The following is a 23,348-nucleotide window of genomic DNA, read 5'->3' as shown; positions in this document are numbered from 1 at the left end:
CCATTGGAATCCCGGGCCATTGGAATCCCAGGCCATTGGAATCCCAGGCTGTTGGAATCCCAGTCCATTGGAATCCCAGACCATTGAATCCCGGGCCATTGGAATCCCAGACCATTCGAATCCCAGACCATTTGAATCCCAGACCATTGGAATCCCGGGCCATTGGAATCCCAGACCATTCGAATCCCTGACCATTGGAATCCCGGGCCATTGGAATCCCAGACTCGGACCCATCTCATCACTGGAGCTGCTGCCGGAGCAGCCCCCCACATTGTAGGGCCCACCAGGAAGCGGCCACTATGGCCATGAGGAACAGTCGAATCCACAACTCATTCTTCGCTGCAGCAGCCTCCTTCCTCCCCTGAAGCCATCAAAAGTAAGGTGAATTTTAATTTTAAAAACTAATAACAAAAATAGGATGCAATAGGCCTAGTGATCAGACAGGCCAAGAGCCCGAACACTTCCTGCCCTGCCACATCTACCTTGGGAGGACACTTAGTGAAATAACTGAACAGAGGCAGGTATCCTGTTACTAAGTCACCCTTTACTTACCTGTGCAAAGTGCATGGGTTGTGACTAGCCGGCTCACTGCCAATCCCTAGACAGAAGAGACTCTCTGAATCTTCTGTTTCCATCTGTCAGCCAGGGCTCCCTGATTGGCCCAGGCTAACAACCCCCAATCAGGGATATCTCATAGTCAATGAGATCCATTTAGCCCTTGTTCCAATCACCACAGTTAGCATTACTTTTCCCACCTCCATCCTTCAACCCCTCCCCTCTCACTTTCATTTGGACAAGCCCTTGTTGAAAGCTACAATTTCTGTGCCCCTGGTTCTTTTGTCCTTATGTAGGTAGAGGGAGGCTAATGAGGTTTGATTGACAGAGTGGAAGGTAAATTCCCACTCATTGTTAAAAAGCACCTCCCCCTTCTCAGAACTTGAAGATGGTTGTGATCTCTCACACTTTGAAGCAAAGACTGAACTTGAAAATTCCTGTATATCTTTTCCATTCACAGAATGTGAGCATCACTTTGAGCAATTAGTATTGTTTCTTATTCTTAGAGTCATAGAGTCATAAAGATGTACAGCAAAGAAACAGGCCCTTTGATCCAACTTGACCATGCTGACCAGATATCCTAAATTAATCTAGTCCCATTTGGCCAGCATTTGGCCCATATCCCTCTAAACCACTAAATGTTGTAATTGTACCACTTCCTCCAGCAGCTCATTCCATACACACACCACCCTTTGTGTGAAAAAGTTGCCCCTTAGGTCCCTTTTAAATCTTTCCCCTCCCACCTTAAACCTATGCCCCTCTAGTTTTGGGCTCCAGCACCCCCTGGGGAAAAGACCTTGTCTATTTACCCTATCCATGCCCCTCATGGTTTTATAAACCTCTGTAAGGTCACCCCTCTCAGGTTGCGGCCATTACTAATGAGGTAGATATTGATTGCTTATCCCCAGTTGCCCCTTGACAAGGTGATGATACACTGCCTTCTTGATTTGCTGTAGTTCACATTGTGCAGAGACATTCGTAATGCTAATAGGGAATGATTTACAGCATTTTGACCCAGCGACATTGGAAGAAACAGCAAGTTATTTTTGAATCATTTCTGGTGAGTGGACATGATTTTATAAACCTCTACAAGGTCACCCTCAGCCTCTGACACTCCAGAGAAAATAGCTCCAGCCTATTCAGCCTCTTCCTATAGCTCAAACCCTCCAACCCTGGCAACATCCTAGTAAATCTTCTCTGAATCCTTTCAAGTTTCACAGCATCTTTCCTATTGGGGTGGCACCAGAATTGAATGCAGTATTCCACAAGTGGCTGAACCAATGTCCTGTACAGCTGCAACATAACCTCCCAACTCCTATACTTAATGCATTGACCAATAACAGCAAGCATACCAAATACCTTTTTCACTATCCTGTCTACCTGAGACTCCATTTTCAAGGCACTGTGAACCTGCACTCCAAGGTCTCTTTGTTCAGCAACACTCCCCAAGACCTTACTATTAAGTGTATAAGTCCTGCCCTGATTTGCCTTTCCAAAATGCAGCACCTCACATTTTTCTAAATTAAACTCCATCTGCCACACCTTGTAAATGTGTATTGTCATGGAGAGAAATCCTGAAGAAAACTGCTACTTTTTCAGCTTTACATTTTGTTTCTTTGTAAAATAGACATGGTCCTGGACTCATGAAGTAGCTAACGCTGACAAAATGACCATATTTTCAGTAGCTCTGGAAACCCCTGCCTTGTAGAGATATTCTGGTTAATGCTGATACAAAGGATATGGAGATGATCTATCTTAAGGAGAGGCAATGGCCTAGTGTTAATTCAGAGACCAAGGTAAAGTTCTGGGGAGCTGGGTTGAAATCCCACCATGGCAGATGGCAGAATTTGAATTCAATGAAGATCTGGATTTAAGAATCAAATGATGACCATGAACCCATCTCCAATCACTGGGGGGGAAACCCATCTGGTTCACTAATGTCCTTTAGGGAAGGAAACTGCCATCCTTATCTGGTCTGGCCTACATGTGACTCCAGACCCACAGTGATGTCGTTGACTCTTAACTGCCCTCTGGGCAATTAGGAGTGGGCAATAAAGCTGGCCTAGCCAGGGATGCCCTCATCCTGTGAAAGAATAAAAATAAATCTGCCTCCAGCCAGCTCTGGATAAAGGGAATCATCAAAACCCATTATGTGGAATGAACTTCCAGGTGGATGCAGGTACAATTACAACATTTAAAAGACATTTGGATCAGTACACAAATAAGGAATGTTTGGAGGGATATGGGCCAAGTGCACGCAGGTGGGACTAGTTTAGTTTGGATTATGGTTGGCCTGGACTGGTTGGAGAGAAAGGTCTGTTTCCGTGCTGTCTGACTCTATGACACTAATATCTTTATAATTATCTCATCACTCCCAATGTTCCAATTAGGCCACTGAGATGGGCCATTAGCATCTGAAATGTCTGTCTTTGCTGCATGACTGAGATCAGGGCTGTTCAAATCACTTTTGGGTACACTTCTGGGATTGTAGGTCAGTTGGTGTCCAAAGGGAGAACAAGACTGTGGAGGCCTCAAACACAACATCTCTGCCTTTGAGTCGCTGACTGGAAAGAAGCATTCACTTTGCCTGCGAGAAAGAAATCTATTGGGCCCAGCTCACCAAGGAAACTGATATTGGACACTGATCTCCAGGAAGTTGTAGCTTGCATTAACATATTTTTAATGCTTCTGGTTTTATCAAGACTTATAATTGATAACCTCTCTCCTTTGCTGTCCTGTCTTCCTTCATTCCCTGAATGCATAGCAAAGCAAATCCCAACTCATTTTGAATATTTTGTTAACAAACATTGTCTTTGATTCTGCCCTTTAGTCTTTTTTCGTAGGTTTATTCCAAAAATAGAATCCTAAAGCGAGGGTTTGGGGAAATACCCTTTGGCCTATCTTTGTTGGGAAAGGGGAATGAGTGAATAAAACAAACTGTTGCTGTCTCAGATCTAGTAGGGGAAAACAATCATAATTTAAACACAAACACCATTCTCTTTTATCTGTGACAGAATATTTGTGAGTGCCAGTGTGTGAGTGCATGCATATGTACACCAACATAGGAAATTGAAGTAGAACAGACCATTCAGCCCATTGATACAGCTTAGCCATTCAATAGGATCATGGTTTGTTTATGTTTTGAATTCCACATTACCATCTACCTCCAATAACCCTTCTCCATACCCAGTAAGAATCCAGACAGCTCTGTATTAAATATATTAAAATATTAAAAAGATCCCATCTTCAAGACCTTCTGAGGCAGAAAGTTCCAAAGTCACAGAGCTCTCTTCTCCTCATCTCTGTCCTGAAAGGATGACTCCTAATTTTAAAACAGTGCCCCCTACTTCTGCTTTGACCCAGAAGAAAGAACATCCTTTCGACATCCAGTTTTTTCAAGACTATTCACATTATTCAAGTCACCCCTCACTCCTCTAAGCATCAGTGTAAACAACCTTACTGTCAACACCATCCACTCATTCCAGGTTTCAATTAGTATTAGTAAATGTATTAGTAAACCTCCTCTGAACGGTCTCCAATGCATTCACATTCTTCTTTAAATAAGGAGACCAAAACAGCACACAGTATTCAAAATGGGGTCTCACTCATGCCCTGTACAAGTGAAGTGTAATATTTGTACTTTCATGTTCAATTCCTGCTGTACCTGATTACTAACCTTTTGTGACTCATGCACTGGAACACCCAGATCCCACTGCTCCTTGGAATGCTGCCGTCATTTTTTGCTTAAATAATGCTCTGCTTTCTCATTCTTCCTGTCAAGGTGAGCTACTTCACATTTTCTCACATTATACTCCATCTGTCAGATCTTTGCCTGATGTTTTATTCACAATATGCTGTGTGTGTGTGTGTGTGTGTGTGTGTGTATGCACGCGTGCATCTGTTGCATGTGTGTTTGTGTGTGCGTGCGTGCGCATGTGCATGTGTGTTTGTGCGTGTGTGTATGTGTGTGTGTTTGTGTGGGTGGGGGGTGTGTGTGTGTGTGTGTGTGTGTTTGTGTGGTATGTGTGTGTTTGTGTGGCTGGGGTGTGTGTATATGTGTGTATGTGTGTGTGTGTGTGTGTTTGTGTGGGTGGGGGGTGTGTGTGTGTGTTTGTGTGGTATGTGTGTGTTTGTGTGGCTGGGGTGTGTGTATATGTGTGTATATGTGTGTATATGTGTGTATGTGTGTGTGTGTGTGTGTGTGAGAGAGAGAGAGAGATGTACATGTCGGCAGGTGTGGGAAATACCCATCCTGTTCACTAAGGACTTTTAGGGAAGGAAGCTGCGATTCTTACCTGGTCTGGCCTACATGTAACTCCAGGCCCACAGGAATGGTATGGATTCTTGACTGCCTCTGGGATGGGCAATAAATGCTGGCCTGGCCAGTGATGCCCTCGACGTGTGACTGAATAAATAAGTAGCTGTGTGAGACTGTGAGACAAAAAAAAGTGGAGTGTGCAGTGGCAATCCTTAGGCATCTGTGGCACCGTATCTGCGAAATGGGCACAGTGTGTGCCACTTTCAGGAATCTTGTGTCCCATTTGAGCTCCATCCTGGGCCATGCACTCTCCTTTCCAGGAACGGTGAATGGTAAGTCCACGCAGCGCTGAGCAGAGGGAAGTCAGTCAGGGGCTGACATGGAGCGAGCAAAGTGCATGTTGTGGAGCACTAAGCACATTGCAATTCCAGGGTTTCAAATCAATAAAAATATTTGAAAACACTCAGTTTACTGCTCCTAGCAGTAGCAACAAAGTTACGTTCTTGACAAAGTGGTTACATTATTTTCCCCATGCAATTAATGATTAATCAGGAAGGTTGTAACAGCAAACTCCATTGAAATAATCTGGCATTTTGTATTTTGAAGTTTCCACAAAGGGTTTTTGTAAGTGTTTTGGCTGTGTTTTGTCCAGCCTTGATGTACACATATTTCAAAATGTTTAAGAGCCAGTACCAATTCCAGAATGTCTTTTTTCTCTATGGAGTCATTTGTTGACTTTGGCTTTTTAGAGAAATACCTGACTGGCCATCCTTTCCAAATTCCCTTCCTGAAATTTACTGTAAGACTGGCAGTTTGATCACAATGGCTTTGAGCTTCTCAAAAAATGCCTGGCACTCCACTGACCACACTTCCTTGGAGTATAGCAGCAGTACAGTAGTGCTGAAAGTTGCTCCAAATGTACAATAAAATCTACAAAGCTGCAAAAATCTCATTATTTCCCATTTAGCTTTAGGGGCAGGGAACTCTATTAATGCTTGTACTTCTACTGTTCATGGTAGCACTTGCTGTGCTATTTGACTGATGTGACTAAGCTCTATGAAATCACCTTCGATAAGGTTTATCACCAAATCAGATGACTGCAATTTCCTAAGCAAAGGAATCTTCTTCACAACACCGTAAGGTTAGGGCTCTGTCTCAGAAGTAACACTCTTGGGTTCTAGATTTGAATATAGATTCCCAGACTGGGACCTGACAACAGCGTTAACACTGAGCCCCAGTATCAAGCTTTAATGCCAATAGACTTACAATAAAGCCTGCATTTATTGGCGCTCTAGCTGCAGAGCTATGTGCTGACCAGCAGTGCCTGAGATATTAATGTCAGTGCTGGGGCAGTCAGGTGCCTGGGCTTTTATTTATTATTCTTTCAATTTTGTACCAAATATTTAAGTATCTGTACGTAGGTATCCTGTACCTAAGATGGCATCATGAGTGGCGACATTGCAAAGTGTTCACTGCACTCATTCTAGTGCACATGATAAAAAAAAGCTAATTCATTCATATACGTAATATTGCATGGAGGAGTTAAGTTTTGAATGTTTGCTGAAGTTTTGTGGAAATACCTGGAGCAATTTCTTCAAACGAGGTCATTGAGACATCACTATAGATACTGGAGTCTTTTTTTTTTAACAAGGCTAATGACGGTTATGAGCCTGCTGGGGCTGTTTAAAAAGTAGCTGGATGGAGAGTGCTTTGGTATCTGGAATTTACTGGGGGACAAGAAGCCTGGGAGAAAGGGCTGGCCAGCTGATCTCTCCTGTTTTAAGAAAAAAAAATTCCCTCCAGTAGAAGTCAGAGTGAAACCTATCTGTTCCTCTGGAACAGTGATCAAAGGAACATCTAGTTTATATTCTCAGCAAGCTGTATCTGCCAACACTTGAGAAACATATCAACATGATTAGTAACTTGAACGCACATAATCAGAACTACAAACTTGCGGCATGTTCTGTTATGGATCCTTTCTGCCTTTGAGAATACCCTTAATAGTCAGAAAGTGGTTTTTTTCCCCTGAACCTCTGCAGAAAGGAATCCACTTTTTTTAATCTCTTATTGTTAAAGTTTGTGTGTGCATTTTGGTTTATTTGGACATTTATAGTTTCATATTACTGACTCTGTGTGTTAACCAGTATTGCATAATAAATATTGTTTTGCTAATAAACCAAAAATTGTATATATTGTAGATACTCAGTTGATAGTTCTTGTTTAAAACTTAGTGTAGACTTGACATTTAATTGGAAATCATGGTAACTTGGAAAAGTATTTTTCTTTTATGACAAACACAGAGAATGCAGCATCTGTGGAAAGAGAAACAAAATTAATATTTTGAGTCTAATATGGCTCTTCTTCAGCACTTGCGAGTGTTGGAAAATATTTTTTTAATACTTTTGACAGAGGCGGAGGAGTGCAAGAGACAAAGGGGTTCCAACGAAAAGTCACATTGGACTCAAAACATTAACTCTGAATCTTTCTCCACAGATCCTGCCAGACCACTGAGTTTCTCCAACATTTTCTGTTGATTTCAGATTTCCAGAGTCCACCATGCTTTTGTTCTCTAAATCAATGTTCAATTTAGTGACGAGAAAGTAAGTGAGGTCAGAAACTAGGAATCCTGCGGCAAGTAACTCACCTCCTGACTCCCTAAAGCCTGTCCACCATCTACAAGGCACAAGCCAGGAGTGTGATGGAATACTCCCCACTTGCCTGGATGGGTGCGGCCCCAACAATACTCAAGAAGCTCAAAACCATCCAGGACAAAGCAGCCCACTTGATTGGCACCACATCCACAAGCATCACTCCCTCCACCACCGACGCTCAGTAGCAGCAGTGTGTACTATCTACATGATGCACTGTAGGAATTCACCAAAGATCCTCAAACAGCACCTTCCAAACCCACGACCACTTCCATTTAGAAGGACAAGGCAGCAGATACACCAACCCCTGCAAGTTCCCCTCCAGGCCACTCACCATCCTGACTCAGAATTATATCACTGTTCCTTCAACATCACTGGGTAAAATCTTGTAACTTCCTCCGTGATGCCATTGTGGGTCTACTTACAGTACACAGTCATAGAGGCCTACAGCACAAAAAAAGGCCCTTCAGCTTATTACCCATTAAGTCTTTGTTGGTCAAAAACAACCACTTAACTGTATTAATCCCATTTTCCAGAGTCGGCCCAAAACCTTGTATGCCTCAGCACTGCGATTGCATATCTAAGTACTCCTTAAAACGTTTCTGCGTCAACCGCTCTTACAGGCAGTGAGTTCCAGGTACCCACCACCCTCTGGATGAAAAGAAATTTCTTCACATCCCCTCTAAACTTCCTGCCCCTTACTTTAAATCTATTCCCCCTTTTGTTAATACCTCCGTCAAGGGGAAAATTTCCTTCCTGTCTCCCCTGTCTATATCCCTCATAATTTTACACTTCTCAGTCATGTCTCCTATCAAACTTCTCTGCTCCAAAGAAAACAACCTCAGTCTGCCCAATCCCTCTTCATAGCTGAAGCTCTCCACACAGGCAGCATCCCAGTAAATCTCCTTTGTACCCTTTACAGTGCAATCACATCCCTCCTAAACGTGAATTCCAGAACTGCACACAATACTCTTGCTGTGACATGGACTGCAGTGGTTCAAGAAAGTAGCTCAGTGCCACCTTCTCAAGAGGCCAATGAATGTTGGCCCAGCCAGCGACACGTAAAGTGAATTAAAAAATAATTTGAAGTTTGTTAATATAACTATCCATTTTCTTGTCATTCTGATTCACAGTGAGATAAATGTCTAACACCTTGTCGTTCCAAAATCCTTTATTCGTTCACGGGATGAGGGCATCGCTGACCAGGCAGCACTTATTGCCCATCCCTAATTGCCCAGAGGCTAATTCAGAGTCAACTTTTTTATTGTGGGTCTGGAGTCACATGTAGGCCAGACCAGGTAAGGATGGCAGTTTCCTTCCCTAAAGGGCATTAGTGAGCCAGATGCGTTTTTCCCAACAATTGACAGTGGATTCACAGTCATAATTAGACTCTTAATTCCAGATGCTCAGGCACCCTGAGAGAGAGAGAAAAAAAAAACTTGAAATGTGACCCGTTGTGTACACTAAACTGTCTCAGTCTACTTTGTCAACTGAGCCAAAATTCTAACACAAACACAGGCAGCCTGCTCCCTCCCATGGAGAAGGACGGAGCGTTCCATGGTGCCCAAACGGTGAGTCATGAGGCCAGGGATTAATCTCACACTGTCCCATTGCCAATTCCACAAATAAGATTTATAATAAAAGAATAACAAGACAGCCAAATCTCCTACTATAAACAATGTGTTGACAGTACATAAATATGACAGTTTAATAAACTGACATGGCAACATATGATCCAAGGGCTTCAGTACAAATCAGAATGTGGTAGATCTTTCAGGAACAGTGTACTAAGTTAGACATCAAATTGAATAGTGAAGCAGGCTTGAAGGGCTGAATGGCCTCCTCCTGTTCCTTTTTCTATGTTTCTATTCGTTGAATTAAGGAGACTTGCATTTTTCAATGTTTTATGATTATTTGTAAAGTTCTTGATTGTGCATTCCTTTTATTATTTCATGGTTTGTTTTAATTCTTTTCTGAGCACATCTTTGTAAACAATTTCTTTGTGTGTTGGGAATAGTGAGGAAAGGATTTCTGGGCAAATTATCAATGCATTGAATGCTCTTATGAATTTCATGCCTGCACTGGTTCTTGAAATGAGCATCATTACCAAATGCCAATCATTATTTTTATTGTCTCGTAGGACATGACTGTTGCTGGTTGGCCAGCATTTATTGCCTGTCCCATACTAATTGGCTCAGAAAGGAACTTGAAGTCAGGTGCTCCCATATATCTGCTGCCTTTGAGCTTCTAGGTGAAAGTGAAAGTGGATGTGGGTTTGGAAGCTGTTGTTTGAGGAGTCTTGGTGAATTCCTGTAGTGCACCTTGTATATGGTACACTGCTGCTACTGAGTATTGGTAGTGGAGGAGGGATTGGATGCTTGTGAATCTGGTGCCACTCAAGCAGGGGCTTCTTGGTCCTGGATGGTGTTGAGCTTCTTGAATGTTGTTGGAGCTGCACCCATCCAGGCAAGTGAGGAGTGTGATGGAATACTCCTGACTTGTGCCTTGTAAATGGTGGACAGGCTTTGAGGAGTCAGGTGATGAGTTACTCACCAAAGTATTCCTAGCTTCTGGCCTGTTCTTGTAGCCACTTTGTTAATGTGGTGAGTCCAGTTGAGGCTCTGGTCAATAGTAACCCCAAGGATGTTGATAGGGGATTCAGTAATGTTGTTGAATATTAAGGAGTAGTGGTTAGATTGGGGATGATATTTCCTAGCATTTGTGATATGAATATTACTTGCCACTTTTCACCTTAAACCTGGATATTCTCCAGTTCCTTGAGATAGCAAGAACTGCTGATGTTGGAGTCAGAGGTAATGCAGTGTGGAGCTGGAGAAACACAGCAGGCCAGGCAGCATCTGAGGAGCAGAATTTGATGTTTTGGTTTGGGGTCCTGGCTCAATGTCAGCTTTCCTGCTCCTCTGATGCTGCCTGGCCTGCTGTGTTCCTCCAGCTCCACACTTATCTATTGTCCAGATCTTTTTTGCATTTGGACTCTTATTGCTTCAGTATCTGAGGAGTTGTGAATGGTGCTGAACACCCCCACTTCTGACCTTTATGATGGAGGGAAGGTCACTGAAGATAGTTGGGCCTAGGACACTCTCCTGAGAAACTCCTGCAGAGATGTCCTGGAGCTAGATAGTTGACCTCTAACAACCATGACCATCTTCCTATGTATCAGGTATGACTCTAACCAGTGGAGGGGTTTCCCTGGACAACCATTGATCCTAGAAAAACTGATCCTTGAAGTAACCTGGATGTCAAGGGCTGTCATACCTCCCTCGGAGGCTGATGGGTGACCTTTATATAGGTTTATTAAAATCATGATGCACATGGATTGGGTGAATAGTCAAGGCCTCTTCTCTGGGGTTGGAGTCCAAAACTATATGGCATAGGTTTAAGATGAGGGGAGTGACTTTTTTTCAAAGGGACAACTTCCCATTCAGGGTGGTGCATGTATGGAATAAGGTGCCAGATGAAGTGGTGGGTGTGAGTACAATTAAAACACTTAAAAGGCATCTAGAAGGGTATATGAATAGGAAGGCTTTAGTGGGATATGGGCCAAATGTGACAAATGGAACTAGATTGGTTTGGGATATCTGGTCGGTATGGACTAGTTGGACCAAAGTCTGGTTTTTGTGCTGTATGCTCCTCCTCACTTCAAGAAGTGAAGTCCTCCCATTGGAGGTAGGGTTTTTGGAAAGGGGTTGGGGAATTCCAGCATGCTATTGAACTGTGGAATGCATCTCAACTGACCCACTTTTGTTTTTTTTCTGTCTAACATCCACAAAGGAGCAGGAATCAGATGATGACAACCAGATCTGTTGAACAGCCAGGCTGCTTCTCTCTAGACAGGGTGTGTTCTGATCAAGACTGATTTCAGACTTGAAACATTAACTTTGTTCTCTCTGCCCAGATGCCATCAGACCTGCCAAGTGTCTCCAGGTTCAGGATTTGAAATTTGTGGTTACAACCTCTGCCAGCTCAGTTTTGTTCTCACTGAATTAGAACGATGGTGTCTCTGTCAGACAGAGCAGCTTTGGGGAATCAAACCATAATTAAACTTTGTATGCAGGTACAATGACAAGGTTAATCAGTCTGTTCATAAGGAATGCAATCAAATCAGCAAGTGCTTTAATTTCACACTGACTGGATAAGAAACAAAATGATTTTGCACCTCAAGTAAAACCCTGATTGAAGTGAATTAGATTAATGGTGGGAATCTAGTCTGGGGGACAACTCTAAAGTGCAAGAAGAGAAATTGCTGGAGAAACACTCCAGGTGGTTGGAGAGAAAGCAGAGTTAACCTTGTCTAGCCCAGTGACTGTTCTTCAGAACTGATTGGAAATGATGGTATTGCTGCTGAAGGGATGTGAAAGGATACACTGTTTTCTCCTTGTGCAAGTTTGTGAAAGGTTTGCAGCTAGAAGTATAGCAGACAGCCCTTGTAACGTGATGCATTGTGTTTCAGAATAGCACTAATAGCTTCCTGAGTCAAACCAACTTCTTGTCATCTTAAGCTGCAAAGAGCTAACTGTCAATAACCTGCTGAGCTATCCAGTGCTGGTTAGAGTCAGAAAGAAGGGGAGTTGAAGGGATTCAGGCAGAATTTCCCCTCCTGATCACCTACTCGGTGGCTCCCCAGCACATTCAACTAAAAGATATATTTGTGTGACTGAGTGCTTCTGGCTGTGGGTGTTGATATGTTTGCTTGCCTGTGCAAGTGGGTGTGTATGCTTGAGAGAGAATAAGTGCAGCGTGTGAATGAGTGGGAGTGTATTGGTGAAGGAGTGTGAATGTGTGAGACACAACGTGTATGTGTGCCTTTGTCATGGTGTGACGGGCACAGTAGGAGCATATGATTGAACAACTGTATGGGTATGTAAACAAATGTGAAAGTGTGAGCATGGATATGCATTCTTCTCTACTATCCATGGCATTTTCCCTATTCCAACAGCCCTCACCATTGAATCCTGAATTTCCAAAAAACCCAGTCTGCCAATCTTCCTATGACTGAAAACAAACATCTGTGAGCTGTTGGAGTGTAATGTGGTTAAGAATGAACCACATTGCTGTGGGTCTGGAGTACATCTAGACCAGACAGGACAAAATGGCAGATTTCCCTCCCTAAAGGGCATTTGTGAACCAGATGGGATTTTACAATAACAATGGTCACTGCTCTTGCTTGTGGTTTTTTTGTGTGAATTTAAACTCCATCAGCTGCTGTGGTGGGATTTGATTGCATGTCCCTAAAACATTAGCTGAGGCCTCTGGATTACCACTTCCAAGACATGGCCGTAATGCTGCAGTCACCCAGATTACTCCATATTTTACATCTCCTTACTTGTTAGAGATTTTCTCCCTAACATTCAGAAACCATTGACTTTTTCTCAAGCACTAACTTGTCAGTGGTAGTAGTTGTCAGTGGTAGTAGCACTGCTGTCCCCTGAGGCAGCAATCACTGAGTGCATGTGATCAGGCAAGTAAACATTCCAAGCAAATAGTACAGGGGGCACCATCCAGATATGGAAATATATCGCTGCTCCTTCAAAATCCAGGAACTCCCTCCCCACCCTGAGCTCATATGCAGCGGTTCAAGAAGACAGCTCACCACCTCCTTCTCAAGGGGCAATTGTGGATGGGCAGCAAATGCTGGCCCAGCCGGTGGCACCCAGAACTTGGGAAAGAATTAAAAAGGAATTTTATACCTTTCACAACCTAGGGTGCCCCGAAGAGATTCACAGGAAGGGATGTTTGAAACGTTCCCAATGTTCCCAATACGTAAGAGCACATGTGTTGAAGTAGGGCATTTGGCCCCTTGAGCTGGTTCTGCCATTCAATAGGATTGTGGCTGATCCAGTTGTGGCATCAACCGCATGTTCTCCACCCACCCCCACCGCACCCCGCACCCACCTCTTCCCCCCCAACCTGACATGATAATCACTGACTCCATTATTTATTGAGAATCTATCTATCTTGTTGCTGAACCCTTGCTGGGCACTGGAGTTTCTTTCAAAATTTGATTTGAACAGCGCAGCAAAAAGAATTTTTGTGCAGTACACGAAGATCGTACCATACAAAGTGCATTAGGGTATTAGAACAGAGCGAGGAAAACAATGTTACAGCTGCAGAGAAGTCGCACAAAGAGCAAGATCAGCATTAAATTTAAAATTTGAGATGTCCATTTGGAAGTCTAACAACAGCAGGGAAGAAGCCATCCTTGAATCTGTTCAATCATGTGTTTAAGCTTTTGTATCTTTTGCCTGATGTTAAAAGTTGGAAGAGATTTTAAACCAGGGTGGGAGAGGTCTTTGATATTGGTTGCTTTCCCAAGAGAGCTGGAAGTGTAGATGGATTCATTGGATGGAAGGTTGGTTTGCATAATGGACTGAGCTGTGTTCACAACTCTCTGCAGTTTTTTATGGTCCTGGGCAGAGTAGTTGCCATACCAAGCCAAGATGTATCCTGATAGAATGCTTCCTATGGTACCTCTATAAAATTGGTAAGAGTCCTTATGGACATGCCAAATTTCCTTAGCCTCCTGAGGAAGAAGAGGCGTTGTTGTGTTTTCTTGACCATTGCATCAACTTAGGTAGACCTGGACAGATTGTTGGTGATCATCACTCTGAGGAACCTAATGTTCTCAACCATTTCCACCTCAATGCCATTGATGTAGACAGGGCCGTATTCTCCTCCTTGCTTCCTGAAGTCAGTGACTAACTTCTTCATCTTGCTGACATTGAGAGTTATGCAGAAAGATCAAGGCTGGAGTACAGGATGTAAATATCATAGATAACACCACACCCAGTGTAGAGGAAGCAGTGCACTTTGTACACAAGTGCTTAACTGAAAAGAAACAAGTCCAGCTATTTTCTGGTCAACCTGAATAGATGTTTTACATCACAACACTGAAGCAAGTGTGACTCAAACCCAGGCCTCCTGGCTCAGAGGTAGGGACACTGTGTAATCCCATTGTATCTGGTATTTCCAGGTAGTTTGCCTGCCCAAGTACTAATCAGAAACAAGCACAGAATGCTGGAGAAACTCAGCTGGTCTGGCAGAGAGAGAAACAGAGTTAACATTTTGAGTGTGGGTATGACTTTTCTTCATAACTCCAAGTACTAACCAGATTTACCTTGCTCTTGGTAATGAGGACCTGTTCTCTCCCATTCACACCTTCACTTACACCCACTTTACCCCTTTTTTTTATTTCTTTTGTCACCATTCTATTTGGAATTAAGAGTCTACTGATGATCATGAAACTATTGTTGATTGTTCAAAAAATCATCTGGTTCATTCATGCTTTTTAGCAAAGGAGACTGTCATCCTTACCTGGTCTGGCGTCCATGTGATTCCAGACCCACAGCAATGTGGTTGAATCTTAACTGCACCTCTGGGCATTTAGGGATGGGCAATAAATGCTGATGAGCCAGCGACAGCCACAACTCCTTTTGTCTATTGCACTGGGTCTCTGCATCATCTGTTCCCCTAGCCCCTCTATTGCCTCCTTCAAAACCATAAAAGAACTCATTTACCAGCTCCTTTCAGTTCTGAAGAAGAGTTGTACCAGACTCTAGATGTGAGCTCTATTTCTCTCTGCACAGATACTTCAAGACCTGCTGAGTTTTTCCAGCACTCTGAGTTTGTTGCTAACAAGGCCTGGGACTGCTTGGGTTCCAAGATCAGGCAGTTTCAGACTAGGATGGCCACAGTCTAGCCCAGAAGCTGCAATAGCAAGTAATTGGTCACCCTCAGGCTTCCCAGCACTGGGATTACAGGAGTGTGTCACAGCTCACAGTAACAAAGCTTGCCTATAAAGATGGCCGCAGAGTATTGCTGACCAATCACTTTCTATCACCCAGCAAGTTAAAGCCACCTGGTGTCAAGGTGATGGTTGGTTTGTGCCTATTTCAATGCTGGCTGCAGATGGGGTGTATTGAATGCAAGTGGAGACACTGGTGTTTCACACAGCAAACAACGTTACCTGCACTGACCTGCTCAACGTGTCCCAGGGCCTTACATTAATTCCAAGATATGGAACTGGCAGAAAGGCAAGGAGGGGGCAAGACAGGAGGTTGTTGGATAATAACTGTCTCTTTTAGACACCAGTGCAGGAATAAAGTTGACCCGCTCTCATCCAGACACTGCTGTTACAGTCCAATGAGAGAAACATTCAGCAATGGCATGAAGACTTTCACAGATGAATAGTTTGATTTTTTTTTATTGTCACATGTACCATAATACAGTGAAAAGCTTTGTTTATGAGCGGTACAGGCAGATCACAGGAAGCAAAAAATGTACAGATCAAAAAGACTTAGAGGCATGCAGGTCACATTATTTGAGGCTACAGTCCATCCAACAGTCTGATAGCAGCTGGAGAGAAGCTGTTCCTGAACCTGCATATGCGTGTGTTCAGGCTCCTGTACCTTCTGTCTTGACAGAAGAGGTTGTAAGAGGTTACTACCAGGGTGCAATGGGTTTCTGATGTTGGTAGCCTTTCTGCAGCAACAAGAATTGTAAATAGAGTCCATAGATGGAAGGTTGGCTTCTGTGATGGTCTGGGCTGTGCACACCACTTTCTGTAGTTTCTTACAGTCCTGGGCAGAGCAGTTGCCATACCAGGCCATTATGCACTTGGACAGTATGCTTTCAGTCGTGCAGGTACAGAAATAGGTGAGGGACATTATGGACATACCAAATTTCCTGAGCTGCCTGAGGAAGAAGAGGTGTTGTTGTCCTTCTTGACATTACATCTATGTGGGAAGTGTAGGACAATTGGCTGGCACATTGAACTGGCATCTTGGGAAGGTGCCAGGGAAGTGAATGTAGTAGAGCTTACAATGCTGTCATGCCTCAGCATGTTCCAAAGTATTTTCCGTTGTTTTTTAATGTTTCTCTGCTGTTCTACTGTAGGGAAGGGCGCAAATCAATTACCCAGAATCCAGCAAGAGATGAGACTTTTAAAAACACAGGCAGCCATCAATGGTCACAGGACTGCTACATCGTGGAAGCACAGATGAATTATTCCCAGAGAAAATATGAATCCCTCAAGTATCAACACTGAAAGGGATTATCAGGATTTACCCTATTAGTGGCTGTGGGACACTGCGTTGTTTATGTTACTGCAGTGACTACACTGCAAAATGATATTGTTGGCTGCAATGTGATTTGGGAGCATTCACCATTCATGAAAGCTGCTATACAAATGCAGGCTTTAGATCTCTCTCTATTCAAAGAGGGTCTTGTGGCCAGTGTGAAACAATGATTAATCCAGTAAGCAGGCTTCAGCATGGATTCTGATGTTTGATTGAATGGTGCCACTTGTGGGAAGCTACAACTAAATGAAGCATTTAAAATAAAATACCTTAAACCGACAACCATGTCTCTAAAAGTTCTTAAAACTGTTGAGCGACATGTCTGGAATTTTATGAGGATCAGGAATTACGATTGATATCCACAGGCACTCTGTGTTAAGGTTGTAAAATTATGGCTGTGTAAATAGTCAGAGATAGGAATGGCATGAATACCAGATGTCAAAGGGAGAGTGTGAAGGTACCATTGGAAGGTACAGGGCTGGTATCCAACTGGAATTTGAGAGGTAGCTAGGCAGAGTCCACAGAAACAAACACAAAGTTGCTGGAAAAGCTCAGCAGGTCTGGCAGCGTCTGTGAAGAAAACAGAGTTAACGTTTCAGTCCAGTCGTTAACTTTCTTCTTCCCCCTTCACAGGTGCGGCCAGACCTGCTGAGCTGTTCCAGCAACTTTGTTTTTGTTCCTGATTTACAGCATCCACAGTTCTTTTGGTTTTTATTTAGAGTTCACAGAAGACCACAGGCATCTCTTTCCATAAACCAGAGACAGATGGTTGTATGTAGCTGGAGGGGGAGCCACTCAAAAGTGACGAAAGAGCCCTTCAGGAGCTCTCACCCACAGTGCAGGGTCAGAACGCACACTGTCAGCATCATACCACTCCACGTTGGAGAAAGACCACTGTCTAAGGTCTTTCAGCCAAAGTTAAATGGGGGTCCATTCAGGTAGTTGACCTCCCCGACTTAATTTGTACAAGTAAGAGATGCTTTTGGGTTGTTTCTTGGATAAAGTCGCACTCCAATGTTTGCCTGTTTCTTCATATGCTACTGAACCACTTTCGGGAATATATATGTATATAGTTTTATGAATACAGTATATTTTCGAAATAGAAAAAATCCGCATCACATACTAGCCATCTAGTCAACTTGGGCAGGTTTGGTGGTGGCGGGGGAAAGAAAGAGAGAGACAGGCAGAGAAGGGTGCATAGCTGCTGGACTGGTGATCCCAGATACCCAGACTGATGTTTTTTTTAAAATTCACTTGTGGGATAGGGGCATCACTGACTGGGCCAGCATTTATTGCCCATGTCTAATTGCTGATGAGATGGTGGTGGTGGTGAGCTGCTGCCTTGAACTGCTGCAGACTCTGTGCAGGATTGTGACCCAGTGACAGTGAAGGAACGGTGATGTATTTCCAAGTCAGGCTGGTGAGTGGCTTGGAGGGGAAGTTGCAGGGGCTGGCATTCCCAAGTATACACTACTTTTGTCCTTCTCGATGGAAGTGGACGTGAGTTTGGAAGGTGCAATCAAAGAAGCTTTGGTGAATTTCTGCAGTGCATCTCGTCGATGGTACACACTGCTGCTACTGAGCGTCCATGGTGGAGGGAGGGGATGTTTGTGGATGTGGGGCTCTTGGGACAGAGGTCCAAACCCCACCATAGCTGGTAGGAGTTAAAACCTAACCAATAAATGTCCTTTAAGGAAGGAAACTGCTATCCTTACCTGGTCTGGCCTACATGTGACTCCAGGCCTACATGTGACTCCAGATCTACTGCAATGGGATGGACACTTATCAGCCATCTCAAACAGCAAATAGGGATGGCCTTCCAGTGACACCCATGTTCCATGACAGAGACACTCAACACTCTCCCTCTAGGAGTGACCTCAGCATGGCACTCCCCTCCTCAGGAGGCAGGCTGTTGTGAACGTTCCCTCGGACACTCTCCCCTGTGTGTGTGTGTTTATGTGCAGGTGTGTATGTGTATTTTGGGGGGAGATGGGGGGGAATACTCTCTCTTGCACTGACCCTTCCCCGACAGTTTGGCCTGTAATAATTGGACAGACACTTCACAAACTCACTCTAAACACAGTGGGGATCTCTCCCACAGAAAAGGGAAAGGGAGATGGGATGTTGAAGCCAATATAAACACAAGACTACATCCAATGTTTATTCGCTGAATATTGATTTTATTGAAAGTATGTTTTCCAGAATCACATACAGGGATGATCCTTGAACATGGACACTTTCCAATGCAGGCACCCAGTGTTCCCATCAAACACTCCCAGGATAGGAACAGCATGGGGTCAGATACAGAGTAAAGCTTTCTCTACACTATCCCCATCAAACACTCCCAGGATAGGTACAGCATGGGGTCAGATACAGAGTAAAGCTTTCTCTACACTATCCCCATCAAACACTCCCAGGACAGGGACAGTACAGGGTGAAATACAGAGTAAAGCTTTCTCTATACCGTTCCCATCAAACACTCCCAGGACAGGAACGGCACGGGGTTAGATACAGAGTAAAGCTCCCTCTACACTATCCCCATCAAACACTCCCAGGACAGGAACAGCACGGGGTTAGATACAGAGTAAAGCTACCTCTACACTGTCCCCATCAAACACTCCCAGGACAGGAACAGCACAGGGTTAGATACAGAGTAAAGCTACCTCTGCACTGTCCCCATCAAATACTCCCAGGACAGGAACAGCTCGGGGTTAGATACAGAGTAAAGCTCCCTCTCTATACACTGTCGCCACCAAACACTCCCAGGACCACAGCCAGACAGGGTTAGATAGAAAGTACAGCTTATTCTATAATGTCCCTTCCAACCCTCTACTCTTTTAAACGGAAAGTAAAGCTCCCTCTAACCTTTTAAATGGAAAGTAAAGCTACCTCTACACTGCCTCATCAAATATTCCCAGGGCAAGAGCCACTTGAAGTTAGACACAGAGTAAAACCTCTCGACACTGTCCCTTTCATATTCTCCACAACAGATACAGCACCAGGTTAGATACAGAGTGAAGCTGCCTCTACGCTGTCACTATCAGACAGTTCCAGGGCAGGGACAGAACAGGGTTAGATACGGAGAAAAGTTCCTTCGACTCTTTAAAACTGAAACTAAAGTTCCCTTGACACCATCAACGTCAAAGACTCCCAGGACAGAGGTAGCACAGGGTTAAATACAGAGTAAAGTCTCCTCTACTATTTTAAACTGAAAATAAAGCTTTCTCTACACTGTCCTCATCAAACGCTCCCAGAACACATACAGCATGAGGTTAGATATAGAGTAAAGGTCTCTCTTCTCTTTTTAATCAGAAAGTAAAGCTTCCTCGACACTGTTCCCATCAAACACTTGCAGCTCAGGGATAGCACAGGGTTCAATAAAATACACAGGGTTCCACTCTTTTAATCTGAAGGTACATTGAAACTAAAGCACCCGCTATAGTGTCCCCATCAAATACTCCCAGGACAGGTACAACCTGAGATAAAATACAGGTAAAGCTTCCTCTACTCTTTTAACCGGAAAGTGAAGCTCCTTCTACTCTTTTAAACTGAAAGCAAATCTTCATCTGCGCTGTCCCCATCAAACACTCCCAGGCCACGTTCAGTACAGGGGTTAGGTACAATGTAAAGTTGCCTCTGTTCTTTTAAACTGAAAGTAGAGCCTCTTCTATATTGTCCCCATCAAACACTCCCAGGCCAGATACATCACTGGATAGGAGACAGAGTGAAGCTTCCTGTACACTGCTAAGAGGATGAAGCTTACATGCAGCCTGAACAAGTGCTTGGGACTGCAGTGATCTTCCATTTAATTTCCAATTCCCTCCATACTGACAATGAGGATTCAATTCAAAGCTATGAGAAACTGGAAGCCAATGGTGAATGGCCATTAGGATCTAGGCTGAGACTCTCTGGGCTCATGGTAACTCAGAGTCTGCACGTAGCTATGTGAAGAGACCGAGTGAAGTCCCAATCCAGGCCCCAAGAGATTGACCAGACAATGAACCCGCTCCATCTCCAAGCTTCTGCCTTTCTTCATTTGAGTAACTAAGTTGACTACGTCAGGATCACAATATGGAAAGCAGAAAGTCTGGGCATAGCATCAGGCAGACGAGGCTTGGCACACAAATACTGAATGAAACATTATCTTCCTGAGATTCTTGCAGTTGTCCATTGATCAACAAGACAAAGTTCTTTGTCTCAATATTGTCAATTGTCAGAATTCACCTTCCCTGTGGAAATGTTGTGCAAAGAGTCCCTGTTTCCTCAAGCTCACCCAGTCGGAATGGTCCGTGGGTCACGGGTCATGCTGCTGAGGTCGTAGGTCATGATGCTGCCAACGCCGGTCCCTCAGTGGTTATGCCCCATTCCTTGGTGGTGGGTAACGCCATACTCGGTAGATGATAATGGACAAGGCGGGGCCAAACATGAGAAAACTCATCAGGATGACCGCACCCAGGATCACTAGCACGATTGCCCAGATCTCCAGCACATGTGTGGATATGGCGTTGACTGTTGGAGAGGTCACCAACTCGACCATTGTTCACGGTCTTGTCCAAACCAGCCAAACAGAAACTTCCTTCACCCCTGCAGATAAAGGAGAGGGTGCAAGTAAACAGGAAAGGTTAGTTCTTCCCAATCTCAGCACTTGGCTCAATGCCTACCCACTACCTCCAACCTTGCTCACCCACCGTCCCACTTAACCCAGGTTCACCAACTTACAGAACTGGCCTTGGAGTCTCCAGCAATTGCAGATTAATCTCCAGTCCACTATGTTAAGAACACACACATATATATTGCTGGACTACAGGGTTCTTGTGGCATAGTGGCAGTGTCCCTACCTCTGAGCCAAAAGGCCCGGACTCAAGTTGCACCTGCTCCAGAGGTGTGTATTAATATCTCTGAACAAGTTGATTAGACAATATCTATGTCAAAGGACTGTGAGAAACTGGAATATGGAACTGTTTAGACATTTCTGAGTTGAAGACCATTGATCATGTGATTTCTTGGTCAAATCTGACTGTGGATTATCTGCTGTTTCCTGGAAAAGTAAATAATCTTGGAGTCCAAGGAACTTTTCATAGAGATAAGAGGTGAATTTTATAGCTCTCAATTACCAATCCGACTTGGAACAGCCTTCGGAGTTGTGCAATTTGCTAACTATCAGAAGTATTAGAGGTCAACTGGTGTGATTTCTCAGAACCAGGTGTGAATTGTCAAAGATACTGACAACAGAAAGCTGGATCTCAGAGAGTGAGAGACAAATCTTAAAGCCAATCCCCAGAAAGCGCTCTCTATCCAGCAATTAAGTAATTTGAAAACCTGATAATGATTCAAATATCAAGACTATCACAGAGACAGTTGAGGGAGGGGACAGGATTGATATTCCATGATATAGAATGTGCTCCTAATTTGGAATGAGGGTTGGTTCAACCTCATAAAAATCACTTAAAGAGCTGGGTTTGTGCTGTAGGTCAATAAATGTGGAGGGAGGAGGAAAACTTCATCATGGTGGGCATCCTTAGAACAGACTTTGCAGGATGGTTTTCAGCGGCTTGGAGACAGAAAGGAATGCAGATACTGGAAGCTAGAATCAATAAATGTGGAGCTGGAAAAGCACAGCAGGTCAAACAGCATCCGAGGAGCAGGAAAGTCAACGTTTTGGGTCAAACCCCTTAATCAGGACTGGGGAAGGGGAGGGAAGCACAGAAATAAATACAATGGGGACAGGGGGGCTAGGGGAGGATGAGTGAGATGGAGATAGGGGGATGCAGGTAGGGGTTATTGTGGTTGGTCAGTGGGAAGGGGTGGGGTATCGAAATTGCTTTGGAATGTGGTTGAAGAGCTTCAGGGCAGAGGAGGTAACCAGGAGTTTGCAATGGGAGAGAAACTCACTGAACTATGTTTATCAGTCTTTCATCAGATGTGGGCATCACTGGTGAAGCCAACAGGTACTGTTCATCCCTAACTGCTACATTCTGTGTGGTACAGGTACATTCCCAGTGCTTTTGAGAAGGAGTCCCAGGATTCTGAATGAGCTAATTTGAGGAATGGTTAAAATTATGGGGTTTGCAAGAGGCCAGCATTGGAGAAGGGCAGAGATCTCAGCGATTGGAGGGCTGGAAAAGGTCACAGAATAGAAAGTGGTCTTCTACAGAGGGTTTTGAAGAGGAGGATGAGAATTTTGGAATTCAGGCTGTTTGTAAAAGCATTGAAACTATGAGCAGGAGTTAACCATTCAAGTCTGCTCCACCCTACAATATGATCACGGCTGATCCTCTGTCTCAAAGCCACATTCCTGTTTCCCCTCCATAATCCTGATGCCTTTGAAATCTCTCTCTGTCTCTCTGCAACAAAGTAAACAAAAACTGGAAGATAGTTAGCTATTCTCTCCTATCAATTGCTATGAGTGAAAATGAAACAAGGAAACAGTGGATGCTGTCAACTTGAAACAAACAAAGAGAGTGAGTGCTGGAGAAACTCAGCAGGTCTGGCAGCATCTGTGGAGAGAGAAACAGAGTTAACATTAACTTCTTCAGAACTAGAGCAGCTAGGAAATGGTGGAATTATGGTCATATGGATGGGGGAGGGAGAAGGGTGGGGGGGGAGGGAGGAGGGTGGGAAGGAGTGAGTGGATAGGTGGAGAGGGAGCCCAGTGAGAGATAGATAGAAAAAGAAAACAAAGGCAGGCAGCCAAGGGGATTGTTGATGGAAAGCCGGGGAAGGAGAGAAGCTAGATAGGGGATAATGGGGACTATGAGTGGGTGAAAATGGGTTGACAGTGCTGAAAGCCAC

The 23,348-nt window shown here is 44.0% G+C and overlaps 1 long non-coding RNA gene across 1 annotated transcript in view; it reads right to left on the bottom strand.

The window, feature by feature from the left end:
• Positions 1-18,715: 18,715 nt before the first annotated feature.
• LOC125484520 overlaps positions 18,716-23,348 on the bottom strand; it is a 28,562-nt gene continuing 23,929 nt past the window's right edge. Inside the window, exon 2 of the long non-coding RNA XR_007263343.1 lies at positions 18,716-21,140. This is a non-coding gene — a long non-coding RNA (uncharacterized LOC125484520). The remainder of the gene's footprint in view (positions 21,141-23,348) is intronic.

Source organism: Rhincodon typus, chromosome 12 (assembly GCF_021869965.1).
Source record: "Rhincodon typus isolate 14 chromosome 12, sRhiTyp1.1, whole genome shotgun sequence".
Lineage (NCBI taxonomy): Eukaryota > Metazoa > Chordata > Chondrichthyes > Orectolobiformes > Rhincodontidae > Rhincodon > Rhincodon typus.
Note: the sequence above shows the minus strand (reverse complement) of the source record. Positions and strands in the feature narration are given on the sequence as shown.